The sequence below is a fragment of the Pistacia vera genome, unplaced genomic scaffold (genome assembly GCF_008641045.1).
Source record: "Pistacia vera cultivar Batoury unplaced genomic scaffold, PisVer_v2 Contig841, whole genome shotgun sequence".
Taxonomy (NCBI): Eukaryota; Viridiplantae; Streptophyta; class Magnoliopsida; order Sapindales; family Anacardiaceae; genus Pistacia; species Pistacia vera.
In genome coordinates, this window is record NW_022196714.1 from 162,094 (window position 1) to 184,252 (window position 22,159).

General features: G+C 31.7%; 1 pseudogene; it reads left to right on the forward strand.

Annotated features, from left to right (window-relative positions):
• The first annotated feature begins 2,966 nt into the window (after nt 1-2,966).
• Nucleotides 2,967-13,452, forward strand: LOC116118396 (annotated as a pseudogene).
• The last annotated feature ends 8,707 nt before the right edge of the window (nt 13,453-22,159 follow it).

Genomic DNA, 22,159 nt, shown 5'->3' on the forward strand with positions numbered 1-22,159 from the left:
TGCAAATCGTGTGGAGTAATGCATCCTGTAAGTTTGCATGTGCCCACAAATCTACAGTAGATATCATATTCTCTACATCTCTCCACAGCTTTGTCTTGTTTCTTCTTAATATTATATTATTTCAACAACACTCACTCATCAAATCACACCAATCAACATAATCCCTTCTTTCTTCTCTACTTTAATTTTCTTATATTATTATTTCTATGTTCAAGGAATAAGTATAGAAGCCAGCTTATGGTCACATCATCAAGTTAAACCCATGTAGACAATACACTGTCCAAATTCAGGCGTATTAATTAATCCATTCTATGCTTTTTCTATTTAAATCCTAACAAATGTGTGGATATTATAATATAATTAACTAATGGATGTTTATGTTTTCATGAAGGCAAGAATATTCATACGTCAGTTTTAGACGCTGCAACACTGGCAGTGGCTATTAGTCATGCCCTGCAAGTAGATATATATACACGAATGAGAGAGTTTGTTTAATCAAATATACAATAACCTTATTTTTTTATTATCATCTGATTCACGAGATTTGAATTTAATAATTTTTATTGAGAATGGTAACTTATTTACTCCTAAGTTAGACTACAATGTCCAAAGGATTCATCAGAATCGTATTTTTATTGACCTAGCTGCTGCATGTAGACCACAAGAAAAACCATTATATACGTGCAATTCATCATACAATTTGAAATTTTAAGCTATGTTTTCTACACATTTATTTCAAACATCTAATATTATTTTGAAATTAGTCATGGACCACACAATTAATATTTATGTAAAAAGCTAGGGTTGCGTACCCATAATACGGACCCATGCCTTGTTGACTTTATTAGCTTGTGATATTGTAAACTAAATATAAAATTTTAATTAGTTATTTATTTCTCGTTTTCATACTACATTAAGTGTAAATTAATCACATACCCAAATTGATAAAATTTTTGTTGAGATTTTTCTTGTTGTTGAAGCCAATTTTCAAAGATTGGGGTCATTTACAATGTTTTGGATAGAGCAATGAAGTTGGGAATTTATGGGCGTCACCATAGATTATTCAAAAGATTAGAGGTGTGTAGCTATTCTTCATCAAATTTGGGATGTAAGCAAAGTCTTCCTTTATTGAGACGTTCTATAGGGTAATATTATAGAATTTTCGAATTCGGGACTTCACCTTTGTTGACTTCAGATTTTAAGCCTTTATTTAGATTTTGTAATTCTTATAAGAAGTCACTGCCACGTGAATTGCTCTAAATGTCAATCTTTTCAGCATCCTCGATATGATCTTCTTCTTCAACAGCAGGGATTTTGAGATTGACATGTTATGAAGAAGGTACCTTGTCTAAGTAAAAAGAAAAAAGAAAAAAAAAATAGTAAATTAATTTATTTTGGGTTAATCCTTTATACAATAATCTATATAATCTTAGTTTTTTTACCGCATTAAATGAATACATATCTTCCAGCATTCTATTAATGCGTTACATATTTAAGTTGATCTAATAAAAATTGAATACAAGTCAAAAATAATAGTCAGGTGAGAAGTATATACATTCAAAATAATAAATTCAATGATCCTAATAAAATGTGTAAGATTTCATAAAGAAATTTAGTGGCATAGATCCCCGGACTGTACACAAAATGATTGGTGGTGTAATTGTTTTAACCAGTCCTATAGGTTTAAATTAAACACAGTATAATTACAATAGACGAATTAAAGCTTATTACTAAGTTTGGTTTATTATATATGGTGTGTATAGTTTGGATATATAGGGTTTAATTGGTAATTGCAAGAGTTCACATGCCTTTATAAGAAATTGGAGGATTCTCACTTTCCCACCACAAACAACTCATAAAATATGACCCCAGATCATGCGTGAAACAGCTCAACTAGATGGGTTCCTCCTATTCTATTCTATTCTATTACATCATACATCTATTCAAATTATCGCGATCTTTTGTCAAATCACTAATCACATTACCATCAATTCTTCCCTCTTATTTTAGAAACTACTTCCCTCCTTTCTTTCACTTTCAGCAACATATTTATTTATTTTGAAAAAAAAAAAAAAAAAATTCATGAATTAGATTGATACAGCTTTAGATATTAATGACGAGAATTTCTTTTCTCCCCAAATGACAATCCCTTTGAAGCTGCTAATAAGATTTCTAGAATCTATAATTTAATGATTTTAACGTTTATTTTTTATTTTCTTTCTTGTTAAGTTTGCTATACAATTTCACAGCTGGGGGCTTAGGGTTTAGTCAGGTGAGACGATTTGATCATAGAACTCAAAGATCACATGTAAAGTGGGACCGCTTTTCATTTTCAAGACTGAATGATAAATACAATTCTAGACGATCAAATTTAATATATAATATCAGACGATGAGATCGAGAGCGTGAGATGTAGGCACCACATGATTTACACTGAGCAGGGGTACAGATAATCAAGTCCAGATGAAACTTCGTATCGTATGCATATGTTTTATGTTAGCAAAAGATTATTACAGTGCATAGGCGCGTAGGGTGGCATTCTCTTTTTAAGAATGCAATTTATATACATTAACGGAGAGACAATCGCTTTCAAGTCGTAGTCTTCAAGTCCATAACTAAAGGAAAGTTTTATATATAAATATATATATTATAAATGGCATTATATTATTATATAGTGTATTATAAACAATTTATACAAGTTCCAAAGAGGCAAAAGAGAAGGTGGGGGAAAAAGAGCATAAAATCTATGTGTATATATCGATTAATCTTTACAAAATCTGATCCAGCGATGCAATAATTACTTTGTTTCAAACAGCTTTAAAAGGGGTATAGGAGATCTCCGATTTCCACACTCGTTTGCCTCAAGTTTTGCAGTAAGAGAAAGCCAGGGATTTTCAAACCAAACCAACAACCGTCTATATCTATCTCTTTCCTCATCCTCTACTCACGCACACAAGAAAACTAAAATGGGTAGCGGTTATTTTGGGAGCCAAACTGGGAAATGAAAGAGCTGGATCTTCAAGGAAAGGAAAGAAGAATTCAGATAAGCCTAAGCAGCCACAGAGAGGTCTGGTGTTGCTCAATTGGAGAAGATCAGATTACATGCCAAATGGTTGTAATTACCATCCTTCTTTTCACACTCCATACCCTACTAATTTCAACCAGGTATTCTTCTCTTTCTCTTTCTTTCTTGCGGTGAGGCAGTGAATAGTAGTTGAAGATTATTAAGTTCTAAATTTTCATCGAGTTTTTAATTTCTTCTACTATCATGCAGGAGGATGTACGAGTGCAGACTGCTTATTCATCAGACCATCATCATCTTTTTCTTATTCATCATCCTCATCATCCCCAACTTCTTATGGTTCCACCCCAGCATCACGGTATATAAAATGAAAATTTCTTTTCTATATTTCCGTTGAAGTGACTCTAAGTAGACCCACGGTTCGATTTCATTCTATGTATTGTGGGTCTTCATGTTTGTCTCTCCCTTGATTTGTGTGTCACTACTTTGTTAATGTTGTTCTTGCATAGTTGATGGTGGGTACGATTTGGTAGGAAAAATAACAGCAGAAAAGTTTAGCTAGGTGGATTTAATATTAAGTAAAGGAAATAGTCTTTTAATCATTGTTATCACACAGTTTTCAAATTTGAAATTAAATTAATTTTGGTCATTTAGGTTTTTTTGGAGGTTCTACTTATTGATTGGCCCTAACCCTACAAGATATTGTTCAACAAATAAAATCCAAAACTTAATGCACTTTAAACCATCATCAACCCAAATAGTTAATGGTTGGAATTAATTGTTGTTTACAAAATGAATGAATGCATCTGAAGAAGAAGGGCGTTTGAATTAATGTTTTTATGTTTGGTTTTTATATATTGATCTTGAATAGTACCTAATTAAATTTGTCCAATCACATGGCCTTACAGTGGGGTTAGGCGAGTATGAAAGATCAACCTTCATAATGGTGATTCACAACCTACTACCACAGCAAGGTACTTATTATGTTTACAAATATAAATTGTTTCGATAAGGAAGAACTTCAAACGAAAATTCTACTTTCTGTTTTTTAATTTCCCTGAATTTTATTTTGGTTTAGTGCTTTTATTCTAACAATATTATGTTGAACTCCTTTACAGCAGTTGGAACCCTGCGAGTGAATCTTAGAGACCCGCATTTATAACAACCGAGACTGAATAGACACCATCTAAATCTACAATTGAGGTTGTTACATTAACCTAACTACTATGGTTGTTGATATTGTACTCTTAGATTATTTTGATAGTAAAACTGTACTTGATGCTTAGGTTCGCTTTGATATTGACATTCTTTACATCCATGATAGAATCCACAGCAAAGAGGAACAAGAAACACAGGATAACTCAAGGGCTCAAGCAGTCAGAATTCCGAATCAGTGACACTCAAGAAGTAGATTTGGACTCAGACTATCGCTTAGGAACTGTTGTAAAATCGATTTACCTTACTACTTGGATTTTTTTTCCTTGGCTTGAGAAAATCTCTCCAGGGAGTCTTACTTGATTACTATACTCAAACCGTTAACTAATCATCTTGTTTGTTTAAACCTGGAAAAAAAAATCTGTCTTATTGAATTATGGTAAGAAATTTTCCTTATGAGCTTAATAAGCTGTGTGTTTCAGTTTCTACTCGAGGTTGATGATAAACTTACATGATTAAACAAGCTCTTTCACTACACCATGAACAAAATATTTATTCTTGTACTTATTTGTTTCCTATTAATTAAAATTCTAGTATGCTAACGTGTTAGATGGATCCCAAAGTTGTCGTAATCTTGTGTCATATATACGTGTTTCTGACGATCAAAATCTTCTAACTTTTCTCTTTGAACAGAGCAAAAACCTTTTCTTCAGCGGGAAAATCAAGAACTTGTCAGAGGGGAAACGTAACACATCTAGAATGGTCAAATGCCACAAAAGTGAAGTGATTATAAAAATAATAATGTGACTACATGCATGCATGCAAGCTAGGTTTTGTAATGCAAAAGCGTATGTTATGTTGGGCAGCATAATCAAAATTCCATAATTTATTAATTTCATTATAAGAGAAGTAATATTAAACTAAATACGAGAGCATGGGTTAAACTATTAAAAATAATTCACCACGAAGGTGTATGACCTCATCAATACTCGGATACTGTACAATAAAGACAATTAACAAATTCAATTCATGTTTGTTTAACAAAGAAAACTTTATAACCAGATACTCCATTATTCTTCCCCATGCTAGCAACCCGTTTTAAAAAACTCTCCCACGTGGTGAAGAGGAACATTTTACAGGTGTTTATCTAATAAGCTAATTGCAAATTGAGCAGGTTGGATACTAAATCAAACAAGGTCGTAACATGATTAACGATTAATTAAGCAGGCTGTAGTACTTTTAAAGTTAACAACATTAGTTCATGTTATTTACAAATATTTTTAATATAAAAACATTTTAAATACTTTTAGAAGAAATGCTTCGAATAACATATAAGTATGGTCTTTCTTTTTTCTTTTATTTTGGTATCTGTATATCAATATTTTAGTATATTTCTCTATTCATTTTTTTAACTTGATCAAGTGCTCTTTATTGTTGCGATTGTATTTATAGGAACTAAACTCAAAATATGATTGGACAATTTGATTGTTACGAATCTTAGGAATCAATACAAAATATGAATGATCCAATGAGATAAAACCTAGTGACCCTCCTAATATGATTGATCAACCAGCTACATTATTGGAGAGTTTCAATCATGAAAAATAAATCGAATTATGTTGACAGTAGTGGGATTAATTTTCTAAATCAACAACATAAGAAACCGTATCCAAGATAGATCATAACAGCACTGGGGATGTTGGTTTCGGGATTGGTATTTTCAATTGAACGGGGGACAAGAGGACCAAATGCATTAATAGGGCGACATTTCCAAGTCATTTGTGGAGCCTTTTAAAAGATTTTCTCTGTAGACTGCAATATCCAAAGGTGCCAAGTGTTGAATTTAGCAGTAACTCCACATGTGGGTCTATCAGGAGCTCTTTTTGCAGTTCCGAGGTCCCATTTCCAGTTGTACCAACTCTCATAATTAATCCTAATTATACAATATTCATAAGAGATTTTCTTCACTTAATATTTTATCTCAAAAGAAAATCTTACACCTAGGCTTAACATGGATTCATGGGCATTATTTTTTTAGGCTGAGCTTTGAAAGCTAATTAATTATAAGATATCGTGTATGTATCCAATAGGAGGTTCATTGACTCAAATAATGTTGTTTTAATTAAGCATATGAGCATCTCGGTCACTACCTAAAGCATTTTAGCTCATATGCCCACATGATCTACCCAAATCAAGCTCTCTAATTTAGCTATAGTACGTTAATCATAAATTAAATGTTCAAAATAATGATAGGAATTGATTCATTATATGCTCTCATATTTGAATGTCATTGGTTGAACTGAAAAAATGATATTTTATTTGTACGTATTTAACGATGACGGGCATGAATTTGATATAATTATATCATGACGTCTTGACTAGAGAATTAATATATATATATGTGTGTGTGTGTGTAATTATATATATATGTAATTGCTTGTACAGGTAGGTCTATTGCAACTGCATTCTATTTGATTAACAAAATGCACTTTAGTGTATTGCATAGAAACTTAATCACCATTTTTTAACTTTCGGATTCTATTCCATTTTGGCAACACGCATATAAATGGGGATATGTGCATAACTTAAAATTAACTAGTTTGGCTCATATCTTCTGTTAGCAGTAATACTCTTCCTTAAGTCCAACACTAATTGTATATTACTTGATATACAGTATGTGATTGTACATGACAACTTAGAGAGGCAATCGGAATTCGTTCCAGACTCTCAACTTCGTCATAACATTTGCAACCAGGCCAATAAATTAAAGCTACATGCTAGCTCTTGATGTATTGATTAAGCACAGAAACTTTAGAAACCAATGTAACATATATACATCCTCTTTCTGAAAAGGAGCTCAAGTTATAGATTGCATATGCCAAGTTTAATTTCTTTTACGGAACCCATTGGCCAATTGATTACTTTCTTTTGGGACTACATGCAAGTAATTAGATCGAAGTTTATCTTTTTCATAGCGATATTCATGATGGCTTCTCTTTTCCCTTGTTGACTAAATAATCAAGTAAACCGATACGATGAATAGATCCAAGTAAACCAAAAAAGTTAAAAAATAAGACAAAGTTATGAAACTATTATACATGTGATAATTTAGAGAAAACTAATGCCAATTTACAGATCATCATAATTTCACTTTCCATCTTCTTTAGATTATTATTATTTTTTTTACCTTCTAGGGCCACTAAGATAAAATTCTATTAGGAGGAAACTTAAATTTAACGAAAACATTCATAAGTTTATTGTGTATAAACTTTATTGGCCATTGAAAGTTCTTCTGGGCACTCTTTTAAATTATATATATCAGTAGGGTTAATTCTGAAATTCACTAGTATATTAAAATAATCACTGGTATATCATCACCGTATACAAAAAGCCAGATGCATTAACAATTTTATTTAAAACAATAACGTATAATGACTATTCACATCAACCAAAAATATATAAACTACAATGCAAATATCCAAAATCTAAATTTTCATACACTCAAAAATCTTACAATGGCTGACGAAGATTTAACAACAAAATCAGTAATATTTTACAACTTCCGACAGATATAGTACAACAAATCATTGTCAAACAACTTGAAGAAGCATCCAGACTCGATGCACAATTTGGTTGACGTAAGGACTATAACTCGAGTGGTATTGATTACTATATCAAATACTATCACAATATAAATTACACTTTATTTATCTAACATTTTGCAGATGCAAATATCTTAACAAACAAGCAAATACAAGAAAGTACTGTGTAAAGAAATATCTACAAGCAAAATCCAAGCTACTAGCAATCACCACGCCAAGGACTTTCAATTTTAAAAACTTTTGCAAATGCAGAAAATATACATGCTTTATTACTGCTTGGAACACATTGAGTCTTCATCAATATGTTGTATCATAGGTTAACCGATGCTGATGCAGCTTGCAAAACAAATACAATGCAAGCACATATCACTTCGCAATTGCTCTACTCACCTAAATGAATGGAAAGGTATACAAATTCTACTCAAGTTGGTCAAACATTTTGTCAAGACAGAAATTGCTAGAAACCTCAAATCCCTGACTCCAGAGCAACGATTCTCATCAAATAAAGATATTTGGGATTTGTGACAAACAAAATGAAAGTTTTGTGCACATAGAATAATAACACTAGACATATCATTTGCCAAAATTGTTGTCTAGATTACCAATAGTACGTATAAATATAATTTGTAATAGAAATATAGACATCAGATTTGAATCTTCATAATATTTTACTGATTTTAATAAACCAATATTATTCTAAATAACCCTACTGATGACCCAAAACAAAAATAAAAAATAATTAAAGAATGTTATAATAAAAGTAGAGAGATCATATCACGCCAGCAGATGTGATCATATTGGATGATCGATCTTTTTCAAGAATCTTGGAGGATTCTTATATATATAAAACTAAAAAAGTTAAGATACCTAGAGTCTACTCTTTCTATGATATTTCCCTCTTACACACAAACTCAACTCCAGGTTAATCGATCTCAGCCATGGATCACCAAAAGAGAAGACGAAATCAAAGGAACCCCTTCACTGTCTAAGGTGTTTGGTACAAGTCCCCGTGTAGATATAGGAATAATCAATGAAAATCTAATTAAAAATGAGATAGAAGTTGATTTGGTTTTATATTGGATGGATTTGGAAGCAGTGGGGGCTCTTTTATTTTAATTTGGCTCTTCACAGACACATAGACAGCGTTTCTAAGGGATCATATGCTTTGCAAATCGTGTGGAGTAATGCATCCTGTAAGTTTGCATGTGCCCACAAATCTACAGTAGATATCATATTCTCTACAACCTCTCCACTAAGCTTTGTCTTTGTTTCTTCTTAATATTATATTATTTTCCAACAACATCACTCATCAAATCACACCAATCAACATAATCCCTTCTTTTCTTCTCTACTTTAATTTTCTATATATTATATTTTCTATGTCAAGGATAAGTATAGAAGCCAGCTTATGGTCACATCATCAAGTTAAACCCATGTAGACAATACACTCCAAATTCAGGCGTATTAATTTAATCCATCCTATGCTTTTTCTATTTTAAATCCTAAACAAATGTGTGGATATTTATATATAAAACTAATGGATGTTTATGTTTTCATGAAGGCAAGAATATTCATACGTCAGTTTTAGACGCTGCAACACGTGGCAGGTGGCTATTAGTCATGCCCTGCAAGTAGATATATATACACGAATGAGAGAGTTTGTTTAATATAAATACTTATTTTTTTATTATCATGATTCACGAGATTTGAATTTAATAATTTTTATTGAGTGGTACATTATTTACTCCTAAGTTAGACTACATGTCCAAGGATTCATCAAGAAATCGTATTTTTATTGACCTCGCTGCATGTAGACCACAAGAAAAACCATTTATTACGATGCAATTCATCATACATTTGAAATTTTAAGCTATAGTTTTCTACACATTTATTTCAACATCTAATATTATTTTGAAATTAGTCTGGACCACACAATTAATATTTATGTAAGAAAGCTAGGGTTGCGTACCCATAATGACTGACCGCATGCCTTGTTGACTTTATAGCTTGTGATATGTAAACTAAATATAAAATTTTAATTAGTTATTTATTTCTCGTTTTCATACTACATTAAAGTGTAAATTAATCACATACCCAAATTGATAAAATTATTTGTTGAGATTTTTCTTGTTGTTGAAGCCAATTTTTTTCAAAGATTGGGGTCTTTACAATGTTTTGGATAGAGCAATGAAGTTGGGAAGTTTACTGGGCGTCACCATAGATTATTCAAAAGATTAGAGGTGTGTAGCTATTCTTTCATCTAATTTGGGATGTAAGCAAAGTCTTCCTTTATTGAGACGTTCTATAGGGTAATAGTAATAAATTTTCGAATTCGGGACTTCACCTTTGTTGACTCAGATATTTAACTCCTTTATTTAGATTTGTAATTCTTATAAGAAGTCACTGCCACGTGAATTGCCTCTAAAATGTCAATCTTTTCAGCACCTCGATATGATCTTCATTCTTCAACAGCAGGGATTATTGAAGCATTGTTATGAAGAAGGTACCTTGTCAAGTAAAAATAAAAAAGAGAATAAGATCAAAATAAATAAATAAATATGTAAATTAATTTATTTTGGGTTAATCTTCTTTACAATAATCTATATAATCACTTTAGTTTTTTTACCGCATATAAATGAAATACATATCTTCCAGCATTCTATTAATGCGTTACATATTTAGTTGATCTTAAATAAAAATTGAATACAGATGTCAAAAATAATAGTCAGGTGAGAAGTATATACATTCAAATAATAAAATTCAATGATCCTAATTAAATACTGTGAGAATTTCATAAAGAAATTTAGTGGCATAGATCCCTGCGACTGTATCGAAAATATTGGTGTCATGTCATTGACAAGTTGGTGTAATTGTTTAACCAGTCCTATAGGTTTAAATTAAATTAAGCCTAACTTAAATACGGTATAAGGCAGAATTAAAGCTTATTACTAAGTTTGGTTTTATTATATATGGGTGTGTATAGTTTGGATATATGGGTTTAATTGGTAATTGCAAGAGTTCACATGCCTGTATAAGAAATTGGAGGATTCTCCTTTCCACCACACAAACAACTCATAAAATATGACCCACGATCATGCGTGAAACAGCTCAACTAGATTTGGTTCCTCCTTATCTATTCATTACATCATACATCTTATTCAAATTATCGCGATCTTTTGGTCAAATCACTAATCACATTACCATCAATTCTTCCCTCTTATTTTAGAAACTACTTCCATCCTCTCTTTCACTTTCAGCAACATATTTGTATTTTATTTTGGAAAAAAAAAAAATTAAAAAAAATTCATGAATTGATGATACAGCTTTAGATATTAATGACGAGAATTTCTTTTCTCCCAAAATGACAATCCCTTTGAAGCTGCTAATAGATTTCTAGAATCTATAATTTAATGATTTTAACGTTTATTTTATATTTTTCCTTTCTTGTTAAGTTTCTTATACAATTCACAGCTGGGGGTTAGGGTTTAAGTCAGGTGAGACGATTTATCATAGAACTCAAAGATCACATGTAAAGTGGGCACGCTTTTCATTTTCAAGACGATGATAAATACAATTCTAGACGATCAAATTTAATATAGTAAATACAGACGATGAGATCGGAGAGCGTGAGATGTAGGCCCACATGATTTACACTGGAGCAGGGTACAATAATCATATGTCCAGATAGAACTCGTATCGTATGCATATGTTTTATGTTAGCAAAGAATTACAGTGCAATGGCGCGTAGGGTGGCATTGCCTTTTTAAGATGCATTTTAAAATACATTTAACGGAGACAATCGCTTTCAAGTCGTAGTCTTCAAGTCCATAACTAAAGGAAAGTTTTTAATATAAATATATATTTATAAATTGGCATTAATATTATTAAGGTATTATAAACAATTTATACAAGTTCTCAAAGAGGCAAAAGAAAGGTGGGGGAAAAAGAGCATAAATCTATGTGTATATATCGATTAAATCTTTACAAAATCTGATCCAGCGATGCAATAATTACTTTGTTTCAAACAGCTTTAAAAGGGTATAGGAGATCTCCGATTTCTCAGCAGCTCGTTTGCCTCAAGTTTTGCAGTAAGAGAAAGCCGATTTTCAAACCAAACCAAACCGTCTATCTACCATCTCTTTCATCCTCCCTCTTACTCACGCACACAAGAAAACTTAAAATGGTAGCGGTTATTTTGGAGAGCCAAACCTGGGAAATGAAAGAGCTGGATCTTCAAGGAAAGGAAGAAGAATTCAGATAAGCCTAAGCCCACAGAGAGGTCGTGGGTTGCTCTGGAGAAATCAGATTACATGGCCAAATGGGTTGTAATTACCATCCTTCTTTTCACACTCCATACCCTATAATTTCAACCAGGTATTTCTCTCTCTTTCTCTTTCTTTCTTGCCGTGAGGCAGTGAATAGTAGTTGAAGATTATTAAGTTCTATAATTTTCATCGAGTTTTAATTTTCTTCTACATTCATGCAGGAGGATGTACGAGTGCAGACTGCTTATTCATCAGTACCTCATCACTTTTTCTTATTCATCATCCTCATCATCCCCAACTTCTTATGGTTGCCACCCACATCACGGTATAAAATGAAAATTTCTTTTCTATATTTTCCGTTGAATGGACTCTAAAGTAGACCCACGGTTCGATTTCATTCTATGTATTGGTGGGTCTTCATGTTTGTCTCTCACTTGATTTGTGTTTCACTACTTTGTTATGTTTTTCTTGCATAGTTGATGATGGGGTACGATATTGGATGAAAATAACAGCAGAAAAGTTTAGCTAGGTGGATTTATATAAGAAAGGAAATAGTCTTTAAATCATTGTTATCACACAGTTTTCAAATTTGAAATTAAATTAATTTTTGGTCAGTTTTAGGTTTTTTTTGGAGGTTCTACTTATTGATTGGCCCTAACCCTAGCTAGATTTTGTTCAACAAAATAAAATCCAAAACTTAATGCACATTATACCCATCATCAACCCAATAGTTAATGTTTGGAATTAATTGTTGTTTACAAAATGTGAATGCATCTGAAGATAGAAAGGCGTTTGAATTAATGTTTTTTAGTTTGGTTTTATATATATGATCTTGAATAGTACCTAATTAAATTTTTCCAAATCACATGGCCTTACAGATGGGGTTAGGCGAGTATGAAGATCAACCTTCGTATATGGTGATTCACAACCTACTACCACAGCAAGGTACTTAATTATGTTTACAAATATATTGTTTCGATAAGGAAGAACTTCAACGAAAATTCTACTTTCTGTTTTTTAATTTCCCTGAATTTTATTTTGGTTTAGTGCTTGATTCTAACAAATATATATGTTGAACTCCTTTACAGCAGTTGGAACCCTGCGAGGGAATCTTAGAGACCCAGCTTTTTATACAACCGAGCATGAATAGACACCATCTAAATCTACAAGTTGAGGTTGTACATTAACCAAGCACTATGTTTGTTGATATTGTACTCTTAATGTATTTTGATAGTAAAACTTGTACTTGATGCTTAGGTTTCGCTTTGTATTGACATTCTTTACATCCATGATAGGATCCACAGCAAAAGAGGAACAAGAAACACGGAGTAACTCAAGGGGCTCAAGCAGTCAGAATTCCGAATCGAGTGACACTCAAGAAGTAGATTTGGGCTCACTATCGCTTTAGCCAGTGTTTTTTGCCACTCAAATTAATGGATTCGAATTCTACGCGTTTACTTCAGATCAGAAGATGAAGATAACCTGTTGTTTTGGCCACAAATTATAAATCGCGGTCAAGTCTATAGAGATCGACCAAGGTTATAAACATGAAAGTTTTTAAGTATGTGGAAGATCTTCTATGTAATATGAAAGGTAGATTGACTTTCTGCATTAGACATATAGTTTCTTCTTGTTAATGAATTGTCAAGAAGTGAGAAAGTCATAATTCTCCCATTAGAAAAAAAAACTAACATCATTCATTGAATTAGAATGTTTTTATTCTCTTTCTTTCCTGTTATTTGTCAATAGGCATGAAATTGTTTAGAAGGTAAAAATGGGGATCAAGAATAAGCATGTCGGACACTGGTTAATCAATTGTGAGTGCATATTAAAGTTTCTCGTTTAAGATTGATAAAGCCACTGACAGCTACAATGTCCTCTCATTTATGTATTGGACTCAGGGTATCGTTGAGAAGATGTTAGCATATTAAATTGAGAACTCCACACATTTGCCTAGTTCCAGCTACTTATAATGTTTTCTTCACTAAATGGAAACCGCAAATTTAGTAGTTTCCATTGGTCTATAAATTGAATTTGAACAAATTCTACTTCTAAGAACCCTATTGATTTCCGTTTTCATATTTGTACTTTGGCCATATAGGCAATTTCAATGAAAAACATACAGGGTGAAGAGGCGATCTTCAGCCTCTCTCATACCTCAACTTTCTTAATGATTAGTACATTTTAATTGGGCAGGGTGAGAATAATTTTCCCCCCTTCTAATTTCTGGGAGGGAAGAGATGCGCAAGTGCAACGAACAAAGCTGCTAGATGTTACTAATTACACTTATAATATCTTAAATATCAATCCTTTTACATAAACATTTTTTATTCGCTTATAATTCATGCCTGATGAGAATGAATTATAGATAAGACATCTTGGGAATAGTTTAAAGGAAGGGTATACAGGTTCTCGGTGAGGGCAAATCTTAAGAAGTGTTGAGTTTGTAGTTTAAAACTGGATTATCTCTACATCAGATTTAGTTGAATTTTGAAAGATTTTATAACATAATCCCTATTAAATTTAGGATGTGATTTTTTTTTTTTAATTGTCTAGTAATCTCAAACATGATATGAAGTTAAGGAAAAGTTCAAATAAAAAAGAAATACTTTGAAATTTAGTATGGAATCAAATAATATACTTACCTAAATCATGGCAGGGGCCATTGGCTCGAGGCGATTTATGAAAAAAAAATATGTTAAAAGAAAGGCTTAAGATCAACATTCTGATACCCTATTTTAAGATCGGTGTTTAAAACATTTGTCACCTCAAATTTTTGACTTGGCTACGAACGACATTCCCTTCTAGTTTAACACATGAATGGTTTGGAATAGGTTATAACGCCAAGCATTAGTCAAGCGTCGGAATTTGAATTACAAAAATTTAATCAAACAAGTAGTTAAAAGTCTACGGATACTATACTGTGGTACTGGTTTTACGATAAACATATGATTACAATTTTCATTATGGTTAAGAAAATTTGCCTCAAATACACTAAAAAGATGCCTTTTCAATGTTTGACAGCATCTCATTTCAATGTCATTAATCACGCGACCATCGAAGAGAAGGAGCCAAGCAGAAGCAGCTGGCTTCTTTCGGCTCCACTCTTTTCACCTTATAAAAAAAGTGAAAGTGTAATTTACTATGTTTCTTAAAAAGCAAACCGTAAAATTTAGGTTTTCAATTATGGTGAAGAAAAATGGCCAGACAAATAAATGCTCTATAATTTTATAATACTGACAGGCCCCATTCTTTTATATCGACAATTATTGTTCTCGCCATCAACTCAGGAGGGCCAATATCATGGAGCTTGATGTGTTTGATCGCTTTAATGGTATTCTTTATTTAAATAGTATATATCATATAACTAAAGAATATTTTTATTAATTTTTAAATATAAAGAACAAATTTTTATTCAAATCCATAGACTCTTTAAATTTAGGAGAGGAAATATTTTTTTCAAGAAAGAAACTTAATAAGAAATAATCATAAATAAAATGTAAAAACTTCATTTATTATTTAAAATAGGATAGAGAGTGAAATTTGAATCTCTGAATGTGAATGTGGAGAGTCAAACTCACTCTTTAATTTATACTTAAGAATAAAGAGTTCGATTATTGTTTCTAGGATAAACTCTTTATAAATAGAGTTTAGGTCACATAAAGAGTCATTTAGAGATACTCTAAGTTAAAATAAAGTTGTTAGCTACTTTTTATATAATCAGCAAGAAGCAATTATAATAAACAGCTGTATTAATGTGAATATCAGTGAAAGATTAGTAATGACCAAAAAAACTAATTATTAAGATTGATTGATATAAAATTAGACTTAACCATTAAATTAAAGGCCCGTTATGCTTATTTAAATAAGGAATTAAAGATACCTTTTTAATATTGGTTCTCTCTTACCAATTTAGCTGAATCATTCATTATATCACTTCTTCTTTAGTATGGTAAAACCTCACCTCTATAATGATATTCTATAAGAATAACTTTCGTGTAATCTTAAAAAATTTTAGTTCTAACTGAATAATTATAATAAGAATAAATTCACATGTAATAAATTATAATTTTTTTTTAATCTCGTCTTAAGAAAGTTACCTCCATATATTAATTATCTGTATAGTATAACACCTTTTTGTTGACCAAAATATTTCTAAATTCTCAAGCTGTTTAGAACTTCTTGGCACATTTTTTTTTGTATTTCCGTACTATCATCCTCAAGAGTATTTCCTTTATCTTTTGTCTAATTGTAACAATGATTTCTTCTTCAGTTAAAACATACATGATTTATTATTCATTTGGATGATTGATAAGATAATATATCTATTCGATTAGTTGTAGTGAAGTTGTCAAATCTGATCACTTAATTCTGCAATGATTCTTTGATTCTCCTTATCCACTTTATTCGTTATTTGCAATTCATCAACATCGAGGGTTCTAATTTTGTAGCTTAAAACATTGACAATTGTATGTGGCTTCACATCAATTGACCAGTGCGTAACACATTTATAATTCCATCAAAGACACTACTTTACAGTTTCAAGATACGATATCTATCTGTTTCAAAAGTAACAATTGAAATTCTAATACTGCTAAAATGAATTGAAATCATAATACCATATTACTAAAACATGAATTATAAAATAAGAAATCAAAAATAATTTTTGTAACTATATCTCTATTAAGTTATAACCTCCTCATAGTAATAAAATTAGTTGGTCTTACTATTATGACTATAGAAGAAGATACTTTCATTCCTAAATAGTAAAGAACATGATTCATTCCATAAGATTAATATTGCACATATAAAGAGTATATACAAGTCATGTGTAATAATCATATATTGCTGTGTTATTCATCCTCATTTAATGTGAATTTATTACTTGATTTTTGATATTATTTATCTAACTGTATTTTAACACGTCATTTTGTATAATTCTTTATAGTATAATATTATTCTATTGGATAAATTAATCGGCGGAGATTAGTTTACCGAGAGAGGTTCCATAAGGCAATAATCAATACATGGCTAATGCAATAGAAATTGGTGACAATAGAAACGATATTAGTAAGGCTATGCTAAATATTTAAAATTGCTGTTCAGGATTCACGTAAAGCCCATCGAAGATTATAAATGCTTTGATTTGAAATAAAAGTTAATTCGTCATCTAGTTGCAAGCAACTCCAAAAAAAAACACTTCTTCATTTATCACCATTAGGACTTCTCACCTTGTCACTGCATCTGTCTCAAAATCCCCCACCGTTTACGATGTTATTATTTTAGGGAAAACTACTACTGGAGACAATCATCATGCATAAATTGAAGAACTAAAATTCATATCATAAGTTCTTTAATTTATGCCGGGTATTCACTTGTAGCAGATCTGTTACATTTCAACCCAATGATGCCTTCTTAATTATCTGAAAATACATTAAACCACATACATAAAACCTTAAATTAGTTATTGATATTGAAAGTTAGAGATCTCAGGATCAAGGCTCCCGATCTCTCTAAATTGGTTTATTTAAACAATATTAGATGAATTTTTTTGACATGAAGGGTTTATTAGAGATTAATTTGGATCCTGGTTTAAGTGTTTTGCGGCTTAGGAGATTTATGTGGATGAGGAAAACCCCAGAAAAATGGGGAGGAGATTTGACCGGGCAGAACGAGTGCCACGTTAAAGGATAAAAATGGCAAGATTCCTCAATTCACTCGTCCATTCTCCTGTAAATATAAAGGAAATACCGTAAAAGTCTGAAATCAGGTGCAAAATAGACGCAATACAACTATAACTACTCTGAAGGGATGAGGAGATGGAGACAAGGAAACAAAAAGCCTTCTGTAGCCAAGCCATTGATAAAACAATGGCTGCCTTCTTGCTTTCTTGTTCGTTTCAGCGTACGCGGACAGCAAAGCGAACCCTCCTAGGATGACGAGGGCTGGTTGGGTGAAATTGATAATGGAGATCTCAGTACCGATGAAAAATACTACGAAAGTTTCTCCAAGGTAGTTGGGAAAGAACCGAGCCCAGGTTGGAAAAGAGCGGGGGAGAGACAATCATGGAGAAAAAAATAAGGAAAGCTTGGAAAAATAAAAAAGATAGAGATTTTTTTATGCTGTCGGAAAAAGTATGACGACTGGAGAAAACAACACATCCAGGCCAGGTTGGAATGGTGTAAGATAATAAAACGGACAATCCAAATAAGGCCCATCCCTAATCAACCAGTCAATGCATTCATTCCACAAGAAGTAGCAGCTGGAGCATTCAATGGCAAATGGGAGCTGACAGCTAGCAGTTCTGGTGTCTCAGCTACTCACGCTATTTTGCTACCCAAAATCGACAAGGTCTTAATTTACGATGCCACAATTAGAAGCAATCAGCGTTGATCAATGCCCCCCGAGCGGCGATCTGCGAGTGGTGGATCATACCAATGAAGTTGATTGTTAATTTGTTAGCCCATTCAGTCCTCTTTGACCCTAATACAGGAAAATTCAGAATACCAAAGTATGGCTTATATTTCTCCCTCACACTCTTTAATTAATAGGTATGACAAATACCTACAATTTGTTATACTTCATTTTCTCTTTCAAAAAAAAAAAAAATAAAAATAAAATAAAATAAAAAAAAATATATTTATATATATATATAATATATATATATATATATGAGAGAAGAGAGAGAGAGAGAGAGAGAGAGAGAGCAGAGAGAATTAAAACCTCTTTATAATCATAATGGTAGGATCAAACTAATTTATTATTATAAGGATATTATAACTTAATAGAGTTGTAGTTACAAAAGTTACTATTTTGATTTCTTATTTTATAACTCATGTTTTGATAGAATATATTAAGATTTCAATTCATTATTTTAATAGTCATTACTGCAATTAGAGAATAAGTAAAAAATAATAAATCTAAGGATAATAGTGACAAGAAGCTTTAAATATACTTGAGAAGTTAGAAATATTTTGGTTTTAACAAGAAAGTATCTATGTTAGCGAGTTATTAGGTACTTACAAGTTAAAAAATGTGGTAACGATTATAAAGTATAAAATTGTCCCAAACAACTTTAAATAAATATTTTAATTCATCTTAAATCTTTAATGTAACAAAGCATATATATATTTGCAATATACAACTTTATTAAGACGAGAATTAGAAAAATTATAACTTATAAATATCCCCAAGTTGGGACTGAAATTTTCTATGACTATGTAAAGATTATTCATGTATAGAACATCATTATAGACATACACGTAGCCATACTCACACTTGTGAGTTCAACTGAATTCACTCAACTTTTGAAGAAAAAAAAAAAGAAAAAAGACCTTATATATTATGAAATTTATTATTTTAACCCCACTTACATTCATATTGACCCACAAAAAATTGTATTAATTGACACTTTTTTACCTTTTCTCTCATCTTCATTTCCTCTCATGCTTTCTCATATTTTCTTTTTACTCTGGTTGGATTTATCAAGAACGATTATTATTTTAGAGGTTACAAGGTAAGATGATACTCAATTTTTTTTTTTTTTTTTACTTTAAAATCTTTTCTTTTAGCTTTTTTAATTGATGATAGATCACGAGTTGTGAATTTTTGTTGAGTTTAATAAATGGGTTTGAAATTAGAAAATTAAATTCATAGATTTTGATGTGGCTTTTGATTTAATCTTATTTATGTTGAGGTATGGGTTAATTAATTGTTGTTTTAAGCTAGGTTTGATAAATTTTGGTTAGTTATTGAGTTAATTTTGAATGGGTTTAATGAATTGATGAAACCCTAAGTTGTAGAAATTTGAAGATTTGATTTAATTTTGATATATTGGTTAATTCCTTGATATTTAGAGTTGAATTTGATGAATTTTCATAGGTTTATGAGTTGAAATTTATTGGGTTAGTAGAAATTGTTTGAAAAGCCTAAATTATAAGATTTGAGGCTTTTTTTTTTTTTTTTTTAACTTTCTTAATTGATGAAGATCATGAGCTATAGGTTTTTGTTGAGTTTAATAAATGAGTTTGAAATTTGAAGATTAAATTCCTAGATTTTGAATCCACTCACTAAAGATTCTAGCTACGTCCCTGAATACACACACACACACACACACATATATTCAAATTAATTTTCTGCTAATTCTAATAAAATATGTTAATGAATTAGGTACGGAACACAGATGACTTTGGCAGATGGTTCGTTCATAGTGGCTGGTGGGCACCAAGTCCATAGCTATGAATACTAGGGTGAGCACAAGTAGTAGGTAGAACCGGAACATGTGGGTAGAATCAGAACCAGAACCTACCTAGAACCGACACTGTGCAGGTAGGTTCCGGTTTCATTTTATTGGAACCGACACTGTGCGATTTTGGTTTTGGTTCCTATAGGTTTCAAAAACGGAACTAGAACTTGGGAAAAGAACTTGAAGCGGGTACCTTACTTGGAACCTGTTTGTGTTTTGGTTTTGATTGAGAAATTTTATGTGAATTGTGATGAATTGATTAAATTCAGGTGTTTCTAAGAGATTAAACGACTTATGAGTCACATTGGATACAAATGAATGAGTAATAAAAAGTTGAAAACTACTAAATGTAGGTTTTCTTAATTTGTTAGGGGTGTATTTGTAAACTTTTAAGGTATTTCTGTTATTTTTAAACTAATAGAGGGGTAATTATTTTTTACAGGGTATCCGGGTAAGGAACCGGAACTTGCATTTCAGGTTCCGGTTCCTTGAATTTAAGAATTGGAAACTATCGGTTCTTTTTTTTTGGAACCTACACTGTGCGGTTTCGGTTTTGGTTCCCCTGAAAAATGTAGGGTACCCGGAATCGTTCACCCCTAACTAATACATTCCACCACTAAGAAAAATGAAAATGAATAAGAATGAAATTTGCTTTCCCTTTCTCCAAGGAACCAGAGATGTAATAGTTGTAACCAACACTGAAGGCGAAGTTGTATTTGAAAATAATTTATATCTTTTTCTCTACCTTGTTCTCGATGGTAACATCTTTTTTGCAAATAACCGTTCTGTCTTGCTCAACCCAAAAACAAACCAAATTATCAGTGAGCTTCCAATTGTAACCGGTGGTAGCTGTAACTACCCTGCATCAGAAGCCTTCGCTCTCTTCCCCATAAAACTTGACCCTGTTGACCCTAACACTAAAGACATCGAAGTTGAAGTCATCGTTTTTGGGGGAGCATAATACGATGCATATAAACTTATAGATGCCGTTAAAAAAAGACCTTTTCCACTTGCACTCAAAGACTGCGGAAGAATAGAAATCACTAGTAATAATCCAGTTTGGGTGAGGGAAGATATGCCATCTCCCTGCGTGATGAGCGATATATTGATTCTTCCCAATAACGATATGTTAATCACTAATGGAGACAGGGGAGGTTCATCTAGATGGAATGATGCCACTGATCCCAATTTTACCCTCGTATTATATATATTGTGAAAGGTTTAGTGACACGACCCATCCCGACCTTCTCTATCCCATAGGCTTCGGGTGCACTCATGAAACTTGGACGATCAAGACGAGTCATGTAGGGAAAATTGAAAACCATTAAAAAAAAAAAAAAAAAAAAAAACGTGTTTCTTTCTTAACAAAACATCACAAAAACCATTCCTAATTTCCTTCCATCATAAAAACATACAAAATTTATATCTTTTACAAATCCAAATATAAGCATCTGGTATTAGGTTTTTTAAATCATTTCTCATTGTAAAACTTCTTTCTAAAAATTTTATGGTAAGCAAATCAATACTCATGCTTTTCAAAAAATAACATTTCAAAAAACATGTCATATATGGATAACATTTGCATTTATAAATTCCCATTTCAAATATATGATATATGAATCTGAACTATTTCTTAATCCCATGTGAAAACTCTCACCACAACTAGTACCTAAGGGTAAAGCCGTTCTACCTGACAGCATCCTACATCGCTTGGGTCAGCAATACAACAATCTATCATACTTGGCAGCATCCTAAATAGCTTGAGCGAAGTCACAATCAATCATATGCATGTGTATAGCCAATTAGAAGGGGCATCAAACATAACTTTCTCGTGTAAAATCAACCATCTCAACAGTTAATTGCAATAAAT